This window comes from Zosterops lateralis (assembly GCF_965231275.1).
Source record: "Zosterops lateralis genome assembly, chromosome: 2".
NCBI classification, from domain to species: Eukaryota; Metazoa; Chordata; class Aves; order Passeriformes; family Zosteropidae; genus Zosterops; species Zosterops lateralis.
The window spans coordinates 95,092,098-95,111,644 of record NC_139763.1 but is presented as its reverse complement, the minus strand read 5'-3'; the positions used below and the strand labels follow the sequence as shown (position 1 = coordinate 95,111,644).

Here is a 19,547-nt window from a genome sequence, read left to right as displayed (position 1 = left end):
GCCCGTAACAAACTTTCCCTCCCAATTTCCCTCTTCCGCCGGGCCGGGAGCGGGGGGAGCCCCGGATGACGGTGCTGGGGCTCGGGGATGGGCCCGGACACTGCCGGGCTGTGGGGAAGGGGTTTTACTGGGAGTTTTCTCCCTCCTCTGGCTCCTCCTCTTCTTCCCTCCTCCTCAGGGGGAGGGGAAGGAGGGAGGCTCTTGGGGCAGGAGTAGCCGGAGCAGGGAATTGTTTGGGAGTTCAGTCATCCAAAAGCCGTCTCCCGTATGGAGGGTCTGGCTTCCCGCATCCCGGCGCCTCTTCCCTCCTCCTCCTCCTCCTTCTCCTCCTCCTTCTCCTCCTCCTCCTCCTCCCGCCGCGCCTGAGCCCAGCGCGGCCCCATCCCCGGATCACAGAAAAAGCACAACCACCACCCCCAAAACAAGGGCCCCCTCACTTTCCCCTTCCCCCCAAAACAGCCTTTTCCCCCTTTCTCTCTCTTTCTCTTTATCTCTGTGCGCTTGTGTGTGCGTGTGTGTGTGTGTGCAGTGAATTCCCCGCAGATCCGGCCTGGAAGTTCCCAGCTCCTGGAGTTAAGCCTCTTTGTTGCTTCCCTTCGTTTGGGGCATCTTTGTGTTTCCCCCCGCCTGCTCCACTGGAGACCGCGGTGAGTGAACGGGAAGGGCCGGGCCCTGGCGGGGAATGGGGGACGCGGCGGGCGATGGGCGATGGGGATCCCGCCCCATCCATCCTCAGGCAGCGCCAGAGTTGGGGAAGTTGGCGCGGGGATGTGAGGAAGGGGCTCTGCCCAGGGATGCAGGAGATGTGACAGGGGAGCGGGGCAGACCCGCCGGTCCCCATCGGGACAGGATTGTTTTCGCTGGGGCAGGTGGGATGGGGGGCTCGGCTGTTTCCCTGCGGCGCTTCCCCCTCGGCGGGGCGGGCAGAGCCGGTGGAGGGCCCGGGGCAGGCACAGGCTCCGCGGGGCTCCGGGGCTCCCCCGGGACATCCCCCCAGCCTGGGCCACCATCTCGCCCCGTCCTCACCGCCGGCTGCGCGGGAGGGCACGGCCAGCAGCGAGGGAGGGAGGAGGAGAAGTCGTGCAGAGTAAGCCGCGGATCCATCCTCCATTGCTCCAACTCTTGTCAAAAGCTGCTGGGAGTTTCCAGGCAAGAGCTGTCTCCGGCAGGAGCGAAGGCATTTCGTGCTCCGAGAAGGGGCTGCTGCAGAGAGAGAAAAGCGGGGGTGGGCACTCTGTCTGTCTGTCTGTCTGTTAGTAGGAGTTTTGTCCTTTTTTTTTTTGTGACCGAGCAGTTTTTAACCCTGGTGCAAGGGTGAGGAGTGGTTTGGGTCAGGGGAAGTAGTTTTCTGCCCGGCAGTGGGATGTTGTAGGAGTTGTGCATGCCTGCCTCCCTGCCTGGTTTGGCACATCGTCTGGATGGTGACTGTAAATAGAAAAGGTGTTGAGGAGAAGTGGGATGCTGGATTTGTAGCCGTGTCCAAGCAAGACACTCCGAAGATACTAATACTTACTTTGGAAAATAATAGGCTTTAACCAATACCCCTGACTGGCAGAAGGTACTTTATACAAATCTATCTTTGGGCATTTCCCCAACTGCTTCTGGTACCCCCAAGTGTTATTTCACTGGCATAGTGTGAAAGGCAGTTCACGTCTATTAAAGTTGGGCTTTTTTGTCCTTGTTTGTTTTAAAGAAACTCTCTTGACCTCTCTGCAGCATTATGTGAGTGGGATAACAGGAATCCATACACACACTCAGCACCCGCATGTAATTCCCAGCATGTCTTAAATGTTTTTCTTGGTGCCCAGTTCTCCTAATTTCCATATTGCTACCATAGTGTCTTTTTGATATGTTCATTTGCAGTCTGCCATTAGAATTTATTTTCCCATGGGCTAAAAAACTACCGTGGAAAATATTAGAAGAATGTGGGCATTTTGTAAGTAGAATTTTATCTTAGTTTTCTTTTGAAACTAACTGACTCAGTGTGCCTATGATTAAGAGGAGGGTTCCCCCATATTTATGCCTATGTACTTATATGGCAGACACTTCAAATTAGTGGGTTGAATATTGAGGTTCGTGTCTTGGGGAAGGATTTCATTAGAAATCATGAGGTTTGCAGTGAAGATTTGTTCTGTTTATTTAAGTGACCTAAAGAAAGGAAGGTGAAATAAATTCCCATGCTACTAGGAGTCATGTGGGGATCTTCTGAAGTAAATAGGACAATTAGGAAGAGCTGTGAGCTCCCTGCTGGGTGGGTGATATTCTCTTACAAGAAGTAAATGGAGTTTTGTTCCATGTCCTTTTCTTCATCCTCCCCTTCAGATAGAGTTACAGGGACTCATCCTGCATATACCAGGCAGAAGAGGTCCCAGTAGGTGTTTGCTCTGAGGGTTGAAGTCAGATACAATGTAGTCCTCCCTGCTTCCTGCTGGGGAATGTGAGGCAGGTTCATCTGAAGGGTGCACAGAGGTCCTGTGCAGATGGGAAAGGCAAGTTCAGTTTTCTCCCAGTCATACACACACACACACAGGACCTTTATTTGAGAGATAACCCAGTACAAGTAGCTGAATCTGCACATTTCTTCTCTGCTTGGCGCAATGAAGCAGCATTGGAGCTTCATGATTCTGCATGTGTGTGTATGTGTGCTCCATAGTAGCATGTAAGTTGTATGAGTTCTGTGTATCCCTACAGTCTGGAAAAGGCAGCTTCTCTGTGCCTTCTACTGACATGATACAGAAGCACAGAGCATGAGGTTCTTTGAGATTACAAAGTGAAACCCAGTGTCTGGTGTTTGCAGAGATCTTTCCAGCCCTCAGAGTGGGAGACTCCTGGCTTGGAGTTTTGCTCCGTTGCAGGACAGGTGAATCATTGCTCAGTCCACTTCACTGCTTGAAATTCTGCTGTGTCCTCAAAACTAACAGCAGACAGATCCCTCCAAATCTTCAGTACCAAACTGGCAGCCCTGCAATACCTTCATGATGCTGGTACAGCTCCTCCTGGCTGACCAGGGCCAGTAGAATTGCCTCTTTGGGAGCCAGCTGGAGCCTCCTGCCGAGCAAGGAGCATCACAGGCAGGGCAGTGAAGCAAGCAGCTTCTGCTTTGTCCTCATACTCACCAGTGCTGCAGAGGAGAAACTTCCTTTCCTGACTTAAGAAAAATTACTCATTTACGGCAGACCTGAATTTTTGCAGTTTCTTGTCATTGTTAGTGAAACACTTGACTGAAACACCACCAGATCTACCTGCCAGTGTTTCCTGGTCTGTTCCTGAACCACATGCCCTTAGGCACACAGAAACCTTGCAGTCTGATAACAAGCACAGGAAAAAAAAAACAACTCTTGCTTCTTCTACCTGGGCTGTGGGAGGGAACTTGGGTGACAGGACAGGAAAGGCACTTCAGCTGGAAGCAGGCGTTTGGAAGTGGAGGTGTTTAGGCTGGGTCTTCAGCCCATGCACATGTCCTGTTGTGAGCTGGAATTTTCTCCACAGCCCTGTGCCATACTGTTACCATGCAGAAAATGGAACTAGAGCCTGTGCTGATGGGTTGAGCACTGTAGGAGGAGGCATTTATTGCTGTCTATGTTGGCTCTTGCCAGCTGACCTGTACCCACCCTCATGTCTCTCAGAGCAGAACTCAGGTGCACTGGAGAGAACTCTCTGTTGTGCTGAGCCTCCTCAGGACTGCCACAGGGCTGGAGAGGCACCTCTGTGCCTCCAAAATCACTCTTTTCCCAGGCAAAGACAGGCTGTCTCCCAGCACTCCACCTTGTGTGCCTCATGGAGCAGGGGAGCAATGACAGGGAAAGGTGTGTTGGGGACCACGCTGGTTGTTTTAGCCTAGGTTGGCCTGCAGGTGGGTTTTCAGAGACTTGAGCTCTGCTGAGACTTGACTCAGTTTAGTCACTCAGCCTGCAAGGTGTTGCAACAGCAGCAGGCCAACGTAACTCCTGGTTACCAGAAGTGCCTTTGGCAGTATATAATGGTGGGTTGTTCATTTTGATATCTGAGGCACAATTCCCTTGGATTTCTTTAAGGTGCAGAGGTGATTTTGACACATTACTGCTGGTGTGTTACAGACCAAGGCTTGCAAATCTCTTGGTTTAAACCATTACCTCCCAGGCTAAAAATTTGCAGTGTGAATTCTGCAGTTAGGATGGGATATCCCACAAGGAAAAAGTTCTCTTGCAAAATCTTTGGAGACTTCCTGTTTCTGGTTAGACTGAAAACATCCTGAGGGAAAAAACCTGCTGCTGTGTGTTCTGGTGCTCCTGTGGTCAGTCTCAGTTTAAGAGGTTGTTATGTATTCCAGTTCCTAGGCCACAAGAACATTTAAGGTGAATAATGATTAAATGAATTGCAGGTCCTTAGGTAGAATGGGGGTGAATATCATCTTTCAGGTTTGTGAATGTGCTTTGGGTAATTGTTCAACATAAGGTATCACATGCATCTTTTTGTTTCCTGATACTGGCTCTAGTTCCTCTTGGCTCTGAATCAGACATGCTATTTGCTGCTCCATTGGCTGAACACAGTGCTTGAAGCTGGTTCTCTGGAGGGAACGCTTGCAGAATGGGAAGCTTTCAAAATTTGCTTTGTATGCATATTTGTGCATAAGTCTTCTAAAATCTCTCCACAGGAGCGTGTGCTCCAGCAACACAGCTGTCTTGAGTGTCCATGGGAAGCAAAGACAAAAGGAGCATGGACACAGTGGAAGCAAGTTGGCTGGAAAGCTCAGAAGGATATTTATTGCAGGGAAAAGAAACCACTTGGTGCTTACACAGTCCCAGAGCTGCTGCGGGTGGTGCAGAGCTTTCTGCTTAAACAGGGAGCAACAGATCCCTGCCCTGAGGATGTTACATGCTCCCTTTATTAAAATGGGCTCTCTTCCCTGCAAAGGGACAAGTGGGATGGGAGGCTCAGCTCTGCCTGATGGGTTTGGTAGCAGAGCACCTGGACTGGGTGCCTGTGAGGGGTTCTGAGGGCTGCCATTGTGTGTTGTAGGAGCTCTTGAGTAAGAGGCAGTGCCAATTTATTTTGGCTCTGGTGGCATCAATGGGGAGAAATGTGCGTCAGGGAGCGTGTGGGACGTGCTCGAGCTTCTTTGCCCTCCTTGTGGGCAGTGTGCCAGGACAGAGGTGAGAGCCAGACTTTGCTTTCTGCTCAGCTGCTCTTGAGAGGCTGCTGCCCTGTGTCCAGTCATCTTCCCTGAGCAGCCATTAGATGTGAGGATGGTGACTGGGTCTGGTGCTGGGGCAGTGTTGGAGGATTGCTGGGCAAAGTCCACAGCACACCACAGCATCCTGGAAACCCACTGTTGTCAAGCTTGCAGAGGTTTTGGGCTGTGGTGTCTCTATATGTGTGTGTGAAAGCCAGATGGTGTTTTGGAAAGCAGTCATTTTCCATTAACTTCTGTGCCCGGCATAGGCAGTAAATCTTTCACCCCAAGCCCTGCAGCAGCAATGCCATTTTAGCTCTCTCAGGTCCACTCTGGCAGAGGCATTAGCTAGCAGGTTGTACTTTCATGTACAGCCATAGACCCAGGGCCCTGCCAAATGCAGGGATGTGTTCACTGGTTGTAATGTCAGCGAGTCTGAACAAGCTTGTATGTCTGAAGACTGTGCATCAGACCCTTCTGCTGTTCTTTAAATAACCAGTGCAGGGAGAAAAGCTGTAAAGATCCCTGTCAGAAACGTGTTGTCAGTTTTCAAATACCAGAATGAAGTTACTTTTTGTTTTTCTTTTAGTTGACAAAAGGACAGGTTAGACAGAGCCCTGTGTATTAATGTGTTGAGTTTAGTGTGGTTTAGAAATCCTGTGGTAATACAAACATACTGAGGTAGTCTTTCAGAAATAACACCTCAAATACGGATACACTGGCCTGGAATACAACATTTATTTGCAAAATTCAGCTTCTTCTGATAACGTCACTGTAACTTATCCTGGTACTTTCAAGGAGAGCAGCCACCTTGCTTAGTGATGCCAGTGTTTTAGGGTGCAAACCTGGGATGTGAGGGCAGCTGCATTTGATTCTCCTCTTCACCACAGATTTCCCCCCAAGCTGGGGCAAGTTGCTCTTTGCCTCAGCTCTTCACCTGCAAAACTAAATGGCACTTCCCTGCCTCCTTGTGGTGTTGAGGATAGGTCTGCTGGAGATCAAGAGAGGCCAGAGATTTGCTGGCCCTCAAAAAGATGAGGACCATGGTTGGTTTCAGCAGAGAGCCTCCTGCAGCACTGACAGCCCAGTGGGCAGCTCCTGTGGTTGCCTCAGGGGACATGTGCCCCTGCTTGCTGAGTGGATGTGGGCTCTGTAGGGGCTGCAGGATGCTTTTGGTTTGGAGGGCAGGCTGGTGTGCAGCTATAGCAAAACCCTCTCTGAGTGTGACCCTTGGGGAGCCTCGTGTAGGTAGCAGCAGTGCAGCTGCAGCAAACTTCTGGCTCCAGCCAGTGGTGGTACAGAGAGTCCATTGTAATCCTATGTGCTGTACAGTGTACATCTCAACAGGCAAAGTGGCTCCAGGGTTGGTTGTTTTTTTTATTTTCCCCCTCCTCCTCTCCATTCCTTCCAATCTGCTTTATGAAGTTCCTCCCCTTAAACTGAAATTTTGGCCTTATCTTCAAAGAAGCCCTTTAGTGCCAAGCTTTTAAAGGTGGGGAGAAGGCGAGAGCAAAAACATCACATCCATTAACAGCCCAGTTGCCAGAGAAAATGTTTTTTAAAACATAATCTGAAACCTTAGTGTTTGGGAGCCAAAGCTGAGATTGAATACAAGTATGGGCCTTGTCCCTAGAGAGTGGCAACGCTGGGAATATGCTGGCACAAAGACAGACCATGGAGCGAGGATTCTTGTGCATGCACGCACACAAATAGACAATTATTTGGAAGCCAATAGTGCTCTGGATGCTGAAGAAATTTAATCTAGTGCCTTCTGTCCCAAGTTGCTCCCTGAGCTGTAGCTGATGTGGAGAGCATTCTCATTGCTCCAGCACTTCTCTGGATGGCAGTGCCCTCTGGAGCAGGAAGATTCCTGTTATTTGTTGGATATGGGTGGTAAAAAGGACTGGCTGGTCCAGCTTTTTTGGAGCCTGCTGCTGTCAGTGAGAGATTTCTTTGGGGCCTCTGAACGGTGATGGGCGTATGATTTTTGTGTTTCATTTCTCCAGAAGAAAGCTGCTTATTTAACAAACCCAAGCACTGTCAGATTGAAGGGTTGGGTTTGAGTCCCAGTGTCAAGAGATGTTTTCAGAAACATGCTGGGTGGGATATTTCAAAACACCTCAGCTGACTTTGATGATGCAGTGGAGAGTCAATGGGACTTGTGCATCCTCACTTTTCAGTACAGGGTCATGGTGTGGTGGGTTTGTGGGATGTCCCACTGTCACCAGTGTAACAGCTGCCCAGATTAGTCCTGACCACCCACTCCTGCATGGAAGTGGACCCTGTTTCCTAAGTGGCTATTCAGACACATCCTGGCTTGCAGGTACTTGAAGTGCAGCTTCTAAGCCAGAGTCATCTTGGCAGAAAGAGAGCAAGATGGCCCCCATAATCCAATTGTAATGGGGTTTGAATCCAGTGAGGAGCACCCCATTACTAACTTCTGGGCATGGCCAGCCAGAGCACAGCAGAGCTGTGGGACCCTTGCAGGAGCAGGGCTTGATATCTGCTAGGTCTTGAGTCCCTGTGGGGACTTCCCTACCCCTCAGCTGTCCAAGCAAGGTATCAGGCTTGTAGCTGTCAGGCATTCCTGCAGCTGGAGGCTTGTAGGGCAAGACAAGCCTGTGAGAAGCTGGTGCATGAAGAGCTCCTCAGAGAGGCACTTTAGATGTGTCCCTCATTACCTTTCATCACTCTTGACTTTTTCCTTGGGGTATCAGGGAGTGGCCTGAAGGGAAAAAGCGTTTGCTCTCCAGCAGATGAGGAGCTGAGCTCCTGGTTCCATGCCAGCTTGTGCCTGAACACCTCTGTAATGCTGTAGAGAAGAGTCTAGGGCCACACAAGGACTGGGTGCCTGAGGTGCTGTAAATGTTGCAAGAGTAGTTCAGCTATTTGTCAACCCAGCTCCAGATCCTGCCAGAGGTGGCTGCCCAGGCAGCAGAGAGGAAGAAGGTCTTGGGATCACGATCAAGTATGCCAGATGACCATGCACCCCATTAGTTTGATGATGGATACTGAGAGAGGTCAGTATCAAGGTACTGGAGCTGCAGGAGCCTGAGTGTGTTAGCTGACCCTACTCACCTCTTGGTAGGGAGAGATGGAGCAAGTTTCAGGAAGCCTTAGGGAAGGGTGATCTGGTTTATGTGGCTACAGCAAGAGAAGCCAGCCCCTGTGTCTCACAGGACAGGCACCAGTGTGCTCCTGCTCCCACTAGAGCTGGCTGTGCTTGCCTGGTGCAGTATGGGCTGTGGGATCCTGCTGACGGCATCATGAAGCCTGTGGTCTTTTCTGGAAGGAAGGATCTGCTACTTACATCATGTAGCAATTTAGGCAGGAACATAGTTGCTAAATATACAGTTGTCCTGTTTTCCTCACAATTGCCTGGGCTGCAGGTTTGGGGAGAAGGGACTAGGAGCACAAAGAGAACAACATAAAGACCAAGTGGCAGGCTGTGTTTATCATTGATGTCTGACCCTGTAATCTCCCTGGGGATAGCTTTGGACATCCCTAACCTCTGAGCCACTTGAAAGAACCACCTTTAAAAAAAAATTCCCAAACTAGTGACCAAGCAAACAAGTGCAAATTTCATCAGCCACAAAAATGTGAGTATAGCCCAGTTTTAGCATAGCTTCAGCACTGAAGATAAGTACAGGTTTCTTGACTTTCTGGATGAAGGCCTGGGAAAGGCCTGCTATGCCATCTTCCCCCATCACCATATTCCAAAACCTAAATTATTATTTGTATTACAGTTATGTCTACAAGTTTTAACCAAGGTTGGGACACAGCTATGATAGATGCTATGTTAACTTGTAGTGGGAGACTGTTCCTACATCCCCATTCAAAACAGTGAGGAAAATGTGGAAGAGGAGATAAAAATAGAGCATGAAAAGGACACATATGCCTTGGAGTGAGGCAGCAGGTCAGGACTAGAGCTAAGTACAGAGCCCAGGGTGCCTGATATTCAGTCTCATGCTCCATCCTCCACCATGCCCTGCTCAAAAGAGGTCCAAGCTGAGTGTCACTAAACCTTGATTGAAAGTTGTCTGCCTAGAAGCTGAGAGTTGTCCATAGCAGATTCTCATCTTCCTTAGCCCTCAGCTCACATTGGTGGCTACATGTGCTCCAGGGAGTGATTTCCCAAAGGGGCCCTTGGCACTGCAGGTGGTGTTGGTAGCATCCTGCAGCTGTGCAGGCCTTACTTTGGGGCAGGCAGCAGGGGAGCTGCAGGTGGAGAGCAAGAGCTTGTGGCTGAAGGGAAAGGAAAGGAGCCAGTCATGTCTTTAATTCTCTCCTGTCAGCCAGTTTGCAGTTGCGGCATCGTGCTTTGAAAGGTAGCTGGAAGAGGAGAGTGCCAGTGTAATAACAATTTTGCTTGCAGCATGCAATCTCGAGTTAAACAGTACCATTACATAAATACTGTGTGCCTTCTTTCCACAGGGGGTCTGGGACTGCTTCTCCTGCTCTGGAGGCATTGCCTTTCAGTGCACAAGCCAAGAATAAGCTCTAACAGATGCTGTTAAGGCCAAGTCCATGGCTTTTATTGTGCCCAGGTGCAAGAGGAGATGTTCAGGGCAGCAACGAGGTACCTTACACTGTAAGGAGGTACAGGGACAGCAGGGTTACAAAGAGCTGCTCTTCCTGAGCACATTGAGTACGTGTCTGGGGACATACAGGGATTACCTGAATGCTAATCTGACCCCTGCAGGCATAAGTAGTCCAGTAGGGAGCAGCTGTGTGGACACCAACGGGAGGACACGAGCAAAACCTAGTTTGATGTATTAACTGGGAACTATCTCTCAAGGAGAATAGGATTGCTTCAGTGAAACCTGGGCAGGTTCTTTCCCCTCTCCTTTCTTGTCTGATTTAGAGTGCTGTTTGGGGGAGCAGGTGGGGATTCAGATATATCTTCTTCTGGTATCTATTTGCAAAAAGCTGCAGGCAAACTGTCTTGGGGGGCTGCTCATGGCCATGCCCTACTGCTGTCTGAGTAACAGCCTGAACTGCAGTCAGAGCCTTTTTGCTCAGAGGAATGCTTTAGAACATACTGTTTTTAATGGCACTGTGTTGCCAGGGGCTCCTTGTGTCTGAGTGAAGAGATGACTCTTTACTCTGCTCTCCAGGAAGACAAACCAATCTGTAGCAGCACTCCTCCATTTGGCAAAGGTTTTGATCTGCTCTCTGCAAGCTAAATAATTGAATTACAGAAGAGATCTCAGATGAGGTGTTTGTGCCCTTGCAGTCAGTGCCTTGGGAGTGGAAGAGTGGTGGGAGATGTCAGACAGCTGCACAGTTACGGCTTTTTCTTCTCTGTTGATCCCAGGTCACTCCCTGTGCATGAAAGACTGCGAAGAGGCCCCAGCATAGCTGCTGCCTTCACTGCTGTCCAGCTGAATTAGGGCATGGGATGGAAAAGGTGTTAAACAATGGGTTTGTGCCACCCATCCCTCCTCATGCTTACTGAGAATAATCTCTTCCTCTCTGCCAGCACACAGCCCCCTTTCAGTTTTGCCTCAGACCTGGCAATGAGAAGGGAGAACAGGATTGCAGCTGATGATTGTAGCGTGCCCCTGTTCCCTGCGTGCGTGCTGCCTCCCAAAGGATGTGGGTGCCTCTGCCAGGCCCTTGCACCCCCTTTTCTTCCTGTTTTCTGCCTTTACTTTCCTCTCCTCTCCCTAAGGTCCCAGTGCTGCCAGCAGCAGTTGCTGGGGCTGAGAAAGGCTTGTTGGGCCATATCCTGGGTGCCCCTGCCCTTACTTGTTTTGGGGAAGGCTGATAAGGAACAACTCGGGGTGGCTCCCCGGGCACCAGCCCAGTGCTGGGGAGATGCTCCCAGCCCTGGCCGACCCGAGGCGAGCGCAGTGCTGCGTGTCGGAGCCGGTCGGGGAGCCCATGCCCGGACACGGTGCCTGCCTGCAGACACAGGCAGGGCTGCTGCCTCCCCACGGCTTATCCTGGAGAAACACCGACCTCCAGATCAGATCCCTGTCTCTCCTTCTTTCCCCTCAGCTGGTGGATTGGGGCTTGGGGGTTCAAAGGCAACGTTTTCAACGTTTCCCCACCAGTGTTTCTGATCTCACGGTGTTTTGCAGGCTGGGAGGGTTTTGTGCTGACCTGTCTCCTTACAGAGACAGCGGGCACGGCGTGTGCTGACGTGCCAGCATCTGCAAGGGGCATGTAGGAACCCAGCCAGAAAGGCTCAGTGAGATGTTAATGAGCCACAGATGGTCAGCTTTATCTTGGAGCCTGCCGATTTGGGCTTCTAGAGCTTTCTGCTGAAGAAATGCGTGAGTAAGAGCTGATGGTAGGTAAGAGCTGGGAAGGAAGATCCTAAAATAAAGATCCTTAGGCATATATGGGGGATCTCAAGAGATCATCTCTGCTAGAGGCTCATCGTGTTGTTTCTGAAGGTTTCCTTAACTATGTGAACTACTTGTGGGCTGCAAAAAAAAGACTAATTTTCCATGGAAGAATTTTGTAGTCAGTAGGTAAGACCAGCAGAGGTTTATCTGTGGCTGTTACAGAGGAGGATCTCCAGAGGCTTTGCTTGAGTACAGAGCCCTGAAGGCTGCAATGGATGTGTCCCTCTCTTGCACACTCCCAACAGATGTTTGTTATCGGCAAAGTAAAGCAGAGGAACAGAAAAACTTCAGCTGGCAAGAAATGCGGAGGAAAATTATAATTGTTTCCCTGCTGGGCTTGCAGAGAGAATTCTTGAAGCTGCTTTCTGTCCCTTTGTAGCATTTTATGTTTATATAGCTTATGTCTTTCATGAGGAACTGTTAAATCCTGCAGCACGTTGTGGATGTGACTGGATGAGAACAGCTTGTTTTACCTATCCCAGGGCAGAGTGTGCCAGCTGCATAACTAGATCTAAAATCATGGAGCAGCATTTTCACAAAACCGAGTGCTTTTCTTCCTGAAAGAGTTTATGGTATTTTCCAAGTTAAGAAATGGTGAATAATTTCCCTAATGGTAATTCTGAGATTGTATTTCCCTTAGATAAGTGAGTTTTCACAGCTGTTGGAGGGTAAAGGCCTTATTCCTTCCCACTTCTAATGCTGCCTTTGTGGTCTGTAGCAAGTGACAGTATTTAATGTCATTTGGATGGTAGGTACTGCCTGACCTGATCTGCAGATGACTTTGCACTGAACAGTGAAAGGTTTTTCTAGGGGTATTTTGTGCTATGGGACAGTCACAGATTTCCCTTCTCACAGAAAGTGCTGACAGTCCCTGTAAGCAATTCAAGATAAATGTCCTTGAGGCAGAGGATGGCTTTTGCAGAGCACCTGAGTTTTAAAGGAGTCTCTGTACAATAAAGGAATCTAATACTCCTTATGTTCCTTTACTGGACAGTAAAATAAGGATTTTTGGAAAATCCAAAGAGTTCTAGATTTATTTTTCCTGGTAGACAAGCAAATGTCAGGGGTTTGCTGTGTCCTCCCAGAACACTGCTGGGTGAGTCTTTGGCAAAGGCAGTCATCTTTTCTGTGAAACATTTGCTAATACCTCTCAAGTAAAGGTGATTTCTATGTTGAAAAGGCATTCTAAAATGATAAAGTGATTAAGCTTCTTAGTCCTTTGCAACAGAAGATGAGGTAGACTTCCTCAATTAGATTATTGGCATGTTAGACTTAGCTTTTAAAAATGTCTTAGGCTAAGCAGAATACATTGATAGATGGAGAACAGATTAGAATCTCCTGTTGTCACCCCCAAAGCCCAGGAGCTGGTGTCACTGTTTATTTCTGGTCTCTTTACTGCTTACAGTTTTCTCCAAAAATGACTAAACATATAAAACAAGGATTGGGTTTGGGGTTTGAGGTTTCTTTATTTTTCCTTCCCCTATTCTAGGCCAGACTCTGACCACAGTCATGCATTTGGGTTTTTTCTCCCTTGCTTCCAAATGCAGTCACATAACAATAGCCTGGAAAAAAACTACTGGAAATGATTTGTTCATGAATTTATTTCCTTTTTTGGGCTACATGGAGTGGGTTAGCATTTGGGTAAGGAGGCTGGGAGCTCCAAGCCATCTCTTTCAAGGTTGAAGAGAGTTTAAATGGGAACCATCCTGTTAAAATGAGAAGCTCTGTAGAAAGGCAGCCTTTCTGGAGCAAGCATTTCCATTGCTCCATGTGCACAGCCTCATGCTTGAGGCACCTTTTCTCAGCTGAACTTTATTTGCTGATTGTGTAATAGCAGGGTCTTGTACAGACACTACTAAATAGCTTTTGTCTGCCATAGGCAGGCAGGGAGACTGTAAGAGAAATGCTCCTCCTGTCTTGGGCTTCTTCAGAAGTGGGTGATTGTTTGCTTTCCTTAACAGTCTGCTAATAGGAGGTAGTGGGTGGTGTTGTCTTTCTTATTTATTTTTTTGTAGGATGTCATGACAGATGGTGATTTTGACTGTTGTCCTCAGCTGTAGAAACTGCTTCCTAAACCAAGCTAGTGGGATGATTTGTGGAAGAGGAAAGCTTATCAGAGACATCAGATTCCCAGCTGATTGTGTTCTGTCATCTCTCGCATGAGGAGCAGGAAAAGAAGTCTTTTGCAGACAGGGTTAAGAGATAAATTTTTAATGTCTGGATCTTTAGGTCTTGGCAGGTGAACACCTCTGAATACAAGGAAAATTAAAAATCACCAGGTGGGATAACAATGAGTATGTGATTGCTGTGCTGGTTAGGAGGGTGGTTGTTAAAATAGCAAACAGTACACAGTGAAATCTTGATATTTTATTGATGTTTCAATGGATTTGGTCCTTATAGGAGAGAAAGCAGAAGCTAGTGGAGCTTATGCATACTGGAGAGGGAACATAATCTGATAAAGGCTGAACCAGTCAGTAAAGTTTTCAGATCGCAGGAAATTTCCTCAAAGTATTTATTTATTTATGGCTTTGCTGAAAAATTTTCAACCAGCTGTGTTTAAAAATATAACAGTAATGAGATACTTAAAAAAGGAGTTAATCTCTCCCTCTCTTTGACATGCTGCAGAGCACCAGCTGTAGCACAAGCAAGCCCTGGGGAATCCAAGTGGCCTGGCTGTGCAGCCTGTGAGCCAAAGTCACACCTTGGGAAGCCAAACCCTGGAGGGAAGTACTGGCCTCTGGCAGGTCATGGGGATGCTGCAGGGTGACCATTTGGTCATCCTCCAGGGGCAGCAGGTTTAGCCTGCACAGCTCTTCAGCTCCCCAAATCTCCCCAGTTCTCTCAGACCCCAGCCACTTGTTCTCAGGGCAGCAAGACCCAGTTTTGTCTGAAATACTGGGAGGCCTTGAACTGTCTCTGACACCCCCGATGGGGAAATGCTGGAATGAGGAGGAGGGGAAACCAAGGGCTTTTGTAGTGAAGGAACAAAAAACATGCTCTGCGTGTCCCTGGGTTCAGCTATTACAGACTACAAACCAGACTGGGTTTTTTGTTTTGCTTTTAAATGCTTCTTTAGCCAATGCTTTTTTTAAAATTATTTTTTCTGTCTGTCTTTTTGGGAGACAGAGCCGGTCTGGGACTCTTCATTTGGCCCGTCCAGCCTATCCACAAAGCATGCACAAGCTATCTTTTCCAGGCTCATTTCCTTTAGGATTCACTATGGCCTTGCAATGGCCAAACCTTTGTGTTTGATATCAAGGTAGAAAGGGCAGGCCAGCTGTACTGTGTCCTCCAGTCCTGTGCCAGCAGGGCTCAGTGCTGGGTGCAGGAACTCTGTGAGAGTTACAGCTTTAAGAGTGGTCAAAAATGTGTGTGGTGATTGGCAGAAATTGTTTTGAGGAAACAGATGCCTCCTCTGATGATGATGGCATGGCATATGGTAGACTGGAAGGGCAAAGTATGTTAGTTTTGGTCCCAGGTGGAGGATTGTGTGGAGAAGTCTTGTCTCCTCTGGGCCTACTGGTTTCAGCTTCAAGATGCATATCACAACAGAAAAATCTCCTCTCCCCTGTTTTCATTTTTCCACCACTGGTAGCTAATCAAGATTTGATTTTAATGACTTCCCTCTACTCTCTCTGTTTCCTCTCCCTCTGCCCCACACATGCCTTTTTTATATTTTTTTATGCATTTCTTTTTGGCAGAAGTTGAAACGCAAGAAGCATTTGGACCAAGATGAAAACAGCGGAGGAGCTCGTTGGGCAGTGCAGTGCTTTGTTCTGAGTTCAGGGGGAGAAGAGGGGAAGTGAGGGGGGACGGGATGTCATTTCCCAGATGGGGACCCTGCCAAAGATGTTCTTGCTTCAGAAAGCAGCCAGCAATTTTTGAGGCTATACCAGGTTTAACCCTTTGGTGACGTGCTTCTGCCATCCAGGGAAACAGGACCAAAACTGGGATGGTGTCGTGTTATGTGGCCCAGGTGATGTGAATGGTCTCAAGCCAAAGTCTGCTGTTGTGACTAAATGCTGTCAACAGTCTGAGGTGCTTGTTGTCCTGCTGGAAACCCTAATGAGTGGATGAGCAGTCTGCACTTGTTTATGAGTGAGGGTCCAACACTAGTGCAATTACTGTTGGAAAAACAAGATCAGCACATTCCTTGCAGGGGTTAGGGCTGCTGTGCTATCCCCTGCCCTGCCAGAAGCACCTGCTTGGATTTAGAATGCTGCTGAACTTGGCTTCAGCTGTTTCCATTGCAGGACAGGGAACACTTCTGCCTCATGAAGCTTGGGAAACACCCCGTCCTATGACCAAAGGAGCCCTGCACTGCTGGGACTGCAGCAGCAGCAGCAAGCCCAGGTAGCTTGTGGTTGTGCTGGGGACCACTAGCTGGTCACAGGTTCCTCCTCTCTGTTTTGATCCAATCTTTAGTCTCCCTTGTGAGAAAACTGCAAGTTTGTAGGGTATGGGGGCAGAAAACCTCTATAGGCATGTATTTACTGCTGTATTTATAGCTCCTTAGCCTTAAATATTGCATTGTGTGTGTAGGCTGCTGATTTTACTGCCCAAGGGCTGTTGCACAGTAGCAAATTGAGGGTGAGGATACAGGAGTGGAGCAGAGAAGAGAAAGTTAAACCAACTCTGCCTCTTCATTAATACCTCTCCAGGTTGTAAATACTTGGAGCACTTATGTCAAGACTCTAGAGGAGGCCATTTATTTCCTGATGAAAAAAACCTCGAGGGTTTTTGTCTGTGGTACTGGACTGTTCTTAGTATGGAGGTTCAGCCTTTTAAATCTAGGTGGGGTTCTCCTGTGGAAGGCCACCCTCTTCCCTCAGAGTTGGAGTGCACCAATGCTGTATGGATAAAATGCATCAAGTCCCTTTGTGTCAACTCAGACAGAGTCACTGTTCACCTCAACTAAACCTGCAAGCCTCTTTTTCTTTAGGACCAGCAGCCTGTCTCTCACAGGCCTTCTCTAGCTAGGAGGATGACAGCTTTCATAACCCCTCCATGAACCTCCTAAACATAAATACAGTCTAGGTACAAAGGTGTCAGTAATTTTGGGCTGCAGAACCACCAACTTCCTCTTTCCAGCACCTTTGGCTGCAGCATGAGAGTCTTTGATCACTAGGGCAGAATGCAGCTGGCCACAGATGTGCCAAGGGATGTTTTACCAACACTACTGTGAGTGAATCCATGGCCAGTGACTAACAGAGAAGTGATGCATCCAGTGCTGTGGCCTTGAAACATGCCCTGTGTCTCTTACACTTCTTTTAGACAGCCAGGGGAGGTCTGATCTATAGGAAATTAGTATAATGGCACTCAGGTGTCATTGTTGGGATGAGGTGCAGAAGAATAGGGGCATGCAGACAAAAGATGCATTGTAGGATTGCCTGTGATGGGTTTCAGCTTTTACTTTGGACATGTCAATCGTGAATGCTTTCCCATGGAGGTCAGCAGACCTGGTTGAAAATTCCATGTGCGTGTCTTACTGCACAGCATGTCTAAACTTGCATATTTTTCATCCATTTTCTTGGATGCCTTAAGTCATCCAGGTAGTGAAATGAACTAGTGAACTAGTTCTAGTCTAGTGAACCATGGGAGGGAAGCACTGGCTGATGGATAGGCACCTAGGTGAGAAGCAGTGACCAGTGTTTCCCCTCACTTGCCCAAGTGCCACTGGGCACCTTGGCTTCAAGGCTGGGATCAGCTGGCTTGCCCTCACATCTTTGGCCCTGCTCTCTGGCTCCTCATAAGCACAGTAAATACCACTGCAGGCTTTTAGGTAAAGTGGGACTTAAATGCATGGTACTAGAGCTGTTGGGTATTGCACACTATCTTGGAGGACTCCTTTCAGCCTGGACTTTGGCTTTATTTCACTTGCCCAGGTGGTTGCATGTGTGTGGTGCAGGAAGGTGTCCACTGAATGCACACAGACTGCTGTACTCACACCTGCCCAGTTCTGAAAATCCTGTTCTGGGTGAAAACATTTTGAAGGTGTGAATTGCTCATTGTTTGTCCATCCTGGTGGTGGGTCTTCCTGCAGTAGTTCGTCCCCTTGGCTTCTCTAGTGCCTGCTGATGGGCTCAGTTGGCCTGTGACTGCTGATCATGGGGTATTTGCAAATGGTGCCACATTGGCTCTGCTACTTCTCCTTCTCTGTTTACTTAGTTCTTGGCAGCTGGATGTTTGAATGTTTGCTTGACAAACACTTTCCCTGCAGTCTCTGATTACACAGAGTTTAGTCTGACAAACCCCAATGAATTATCCTGTTCTCTGTTGTCAGTGGTATCTCTCTGTCTCCCTTAACCACAATATTTTGTGTGTGGTGCAAATTCATATTTTCCCCTTGTTGCAATCAGCATGCCCCTCCCAGCTTGGTTCAGTTACTGAGGCAGTATCCCCAAGATGCTGACATATGTACTTTACTAATCCAAAAATCCTGGGGCTACCAGGAAGCAGTACAGATAATAACACCACATACCTGTCTAGCACCTTTCATAAGAGAATCTGAAATTGTCTGACTCATGTTCATCTCATTACTGCTTGTGCCAGCTGGAGTTTGCTGCTCCTGTTTTTGCAGCCTGGAAAGCTGAGACACAGGGTAGGGATATATTTTGTCCAATAGAGGAGGCAATTCCAGAAATGTGGCATCATAACCTCCAAGAGTCTGAGTTTCTGTCCCTCTCTGTCCTGCTAATTCACTTCCAAAAGGGAAAGAGATCAGAGTGGGATGGTTGGTTTTGAGCAATGCTTTATTTGCAGTGATCCATGGTTTTATTTGGTGTCTCAGTAAATTCCACCCAAGAACAAAAAAGCAATTGCAGTATTTCTCCAAGATAAGTTACCTTCCTTGGCTGCGATCAGGGGTCCCTAATGTAGTTCTCAGGAAGAAAACTATGCAAATACTGTTTCTTGTCATCAGTGTGGTGGTTTGGAGCGATGCTGAGGGACAAGTGTTCATGGCTGGCCCAGAGAGGGTAAAGTCCTTACTGTGTTTCAGGGGTGGTAATGAGACCTGTGAAAACATGTCTGCAGGTGTCTGGGTGGTCAGGCCGGGCTGTTAATCCATCCAGCTGCTGGGCTGTTCTGGACACAGTCCAAGACCAGGTAGGACACTGCTGCTTTTCTTATAGCCTCCAAACACAGCTGAGGACCTTCCAAGCAAACCTGGGCTGCTTTATGGTTTTGGGGGGAAACCACAAGCAAACCACCTCAAATCGCTCAATTCTGCCCCAAACCCAGCAGACTGCATATGTTTCTGCTTCATTTTGCTTGGAGATGACTGGGAGAGGGAGGAAAACCTGCATGGGTCCAGTGTTGATGTAAGGCCATAGGTGATCTATTTCTTAAAGCCTTCCAGTGCCATTCCCATGGCTAGACCAGACTGATTGAGGGCAGAATAATAAATAATACCCGAGCTAACATCTCCTGGGAGCTTGGGTTTAAGAGGACAGATATTTTGTCTGAAACCCTTCCAGAAAGGGACAGTTGGATGGGGGATTAGTGTAGATGTGGACCTTCAGCATATGTAATCTCAGCAGAGGTGATGGGACAGTTGGGTCAGGGTTTCCTGTGCTGTGTGGCCCTGGAGCATAATATGTATGGGAAATAGAAACCCTAAGAAAGAAAGAAGGGGAGAATTGCGTGCCTGGGGGGGGTAAAAGTGCATTTATTTTCCACGTGTTGTGTCAGAACACACTAATTTTTGCCTGGGAGGAGGGGCAAGCACATGCAAAAAACAGTCCAGCTCACGAGGAAAGGGGTGGGGAAGTGTGATGCCAAATAGCTCAGGAAATGTGGCTGTAGGACTTTCCCCCCCTCCACTTCATGCAGGGCACAAGATCCTCCAGCGAGCCTGTGCCAGGGCTTTGTAACAGAACCACACTCCCCCCTGGAGTCCAGGGCACCCCCAGCTCCTCACTCTGTCCCCCTTCTCCCATTCCCTCTTCTCCCATGTGCTTTTATTCATTCTGCAAACGCCGTATGCCAAATCCAACTTCACAGCTGGCTCTGCTCCACGTGTTTGTTTTCTGTGCCTG

The 19,547-nt window shown here is 48.4% G+C and overlaps 1 protein-coding gene across 2 annotated transcripts in view; it reads left to right on the top strand.

The window, feature by feature from the left end:
- The first annotated feature begins 217 nt into the window (after positions 1-217).
- Positions 218-19,547, top strand: part of BOC (BOC cell adhesion associated, oncogene regulated) — a 54,320-nt gene continuing 34,990 nt past the window's right edge. For both annotated transcript variants that reach the window (XM_083881881.1, XM_083881880.1), the window contains exon 1: positions 218-647. The gene's annotated coding sequence lies outside the window, so the exon portion shown is untranslated. The remainder of the gene's footprint in view (positions 648-19,547) is intronic.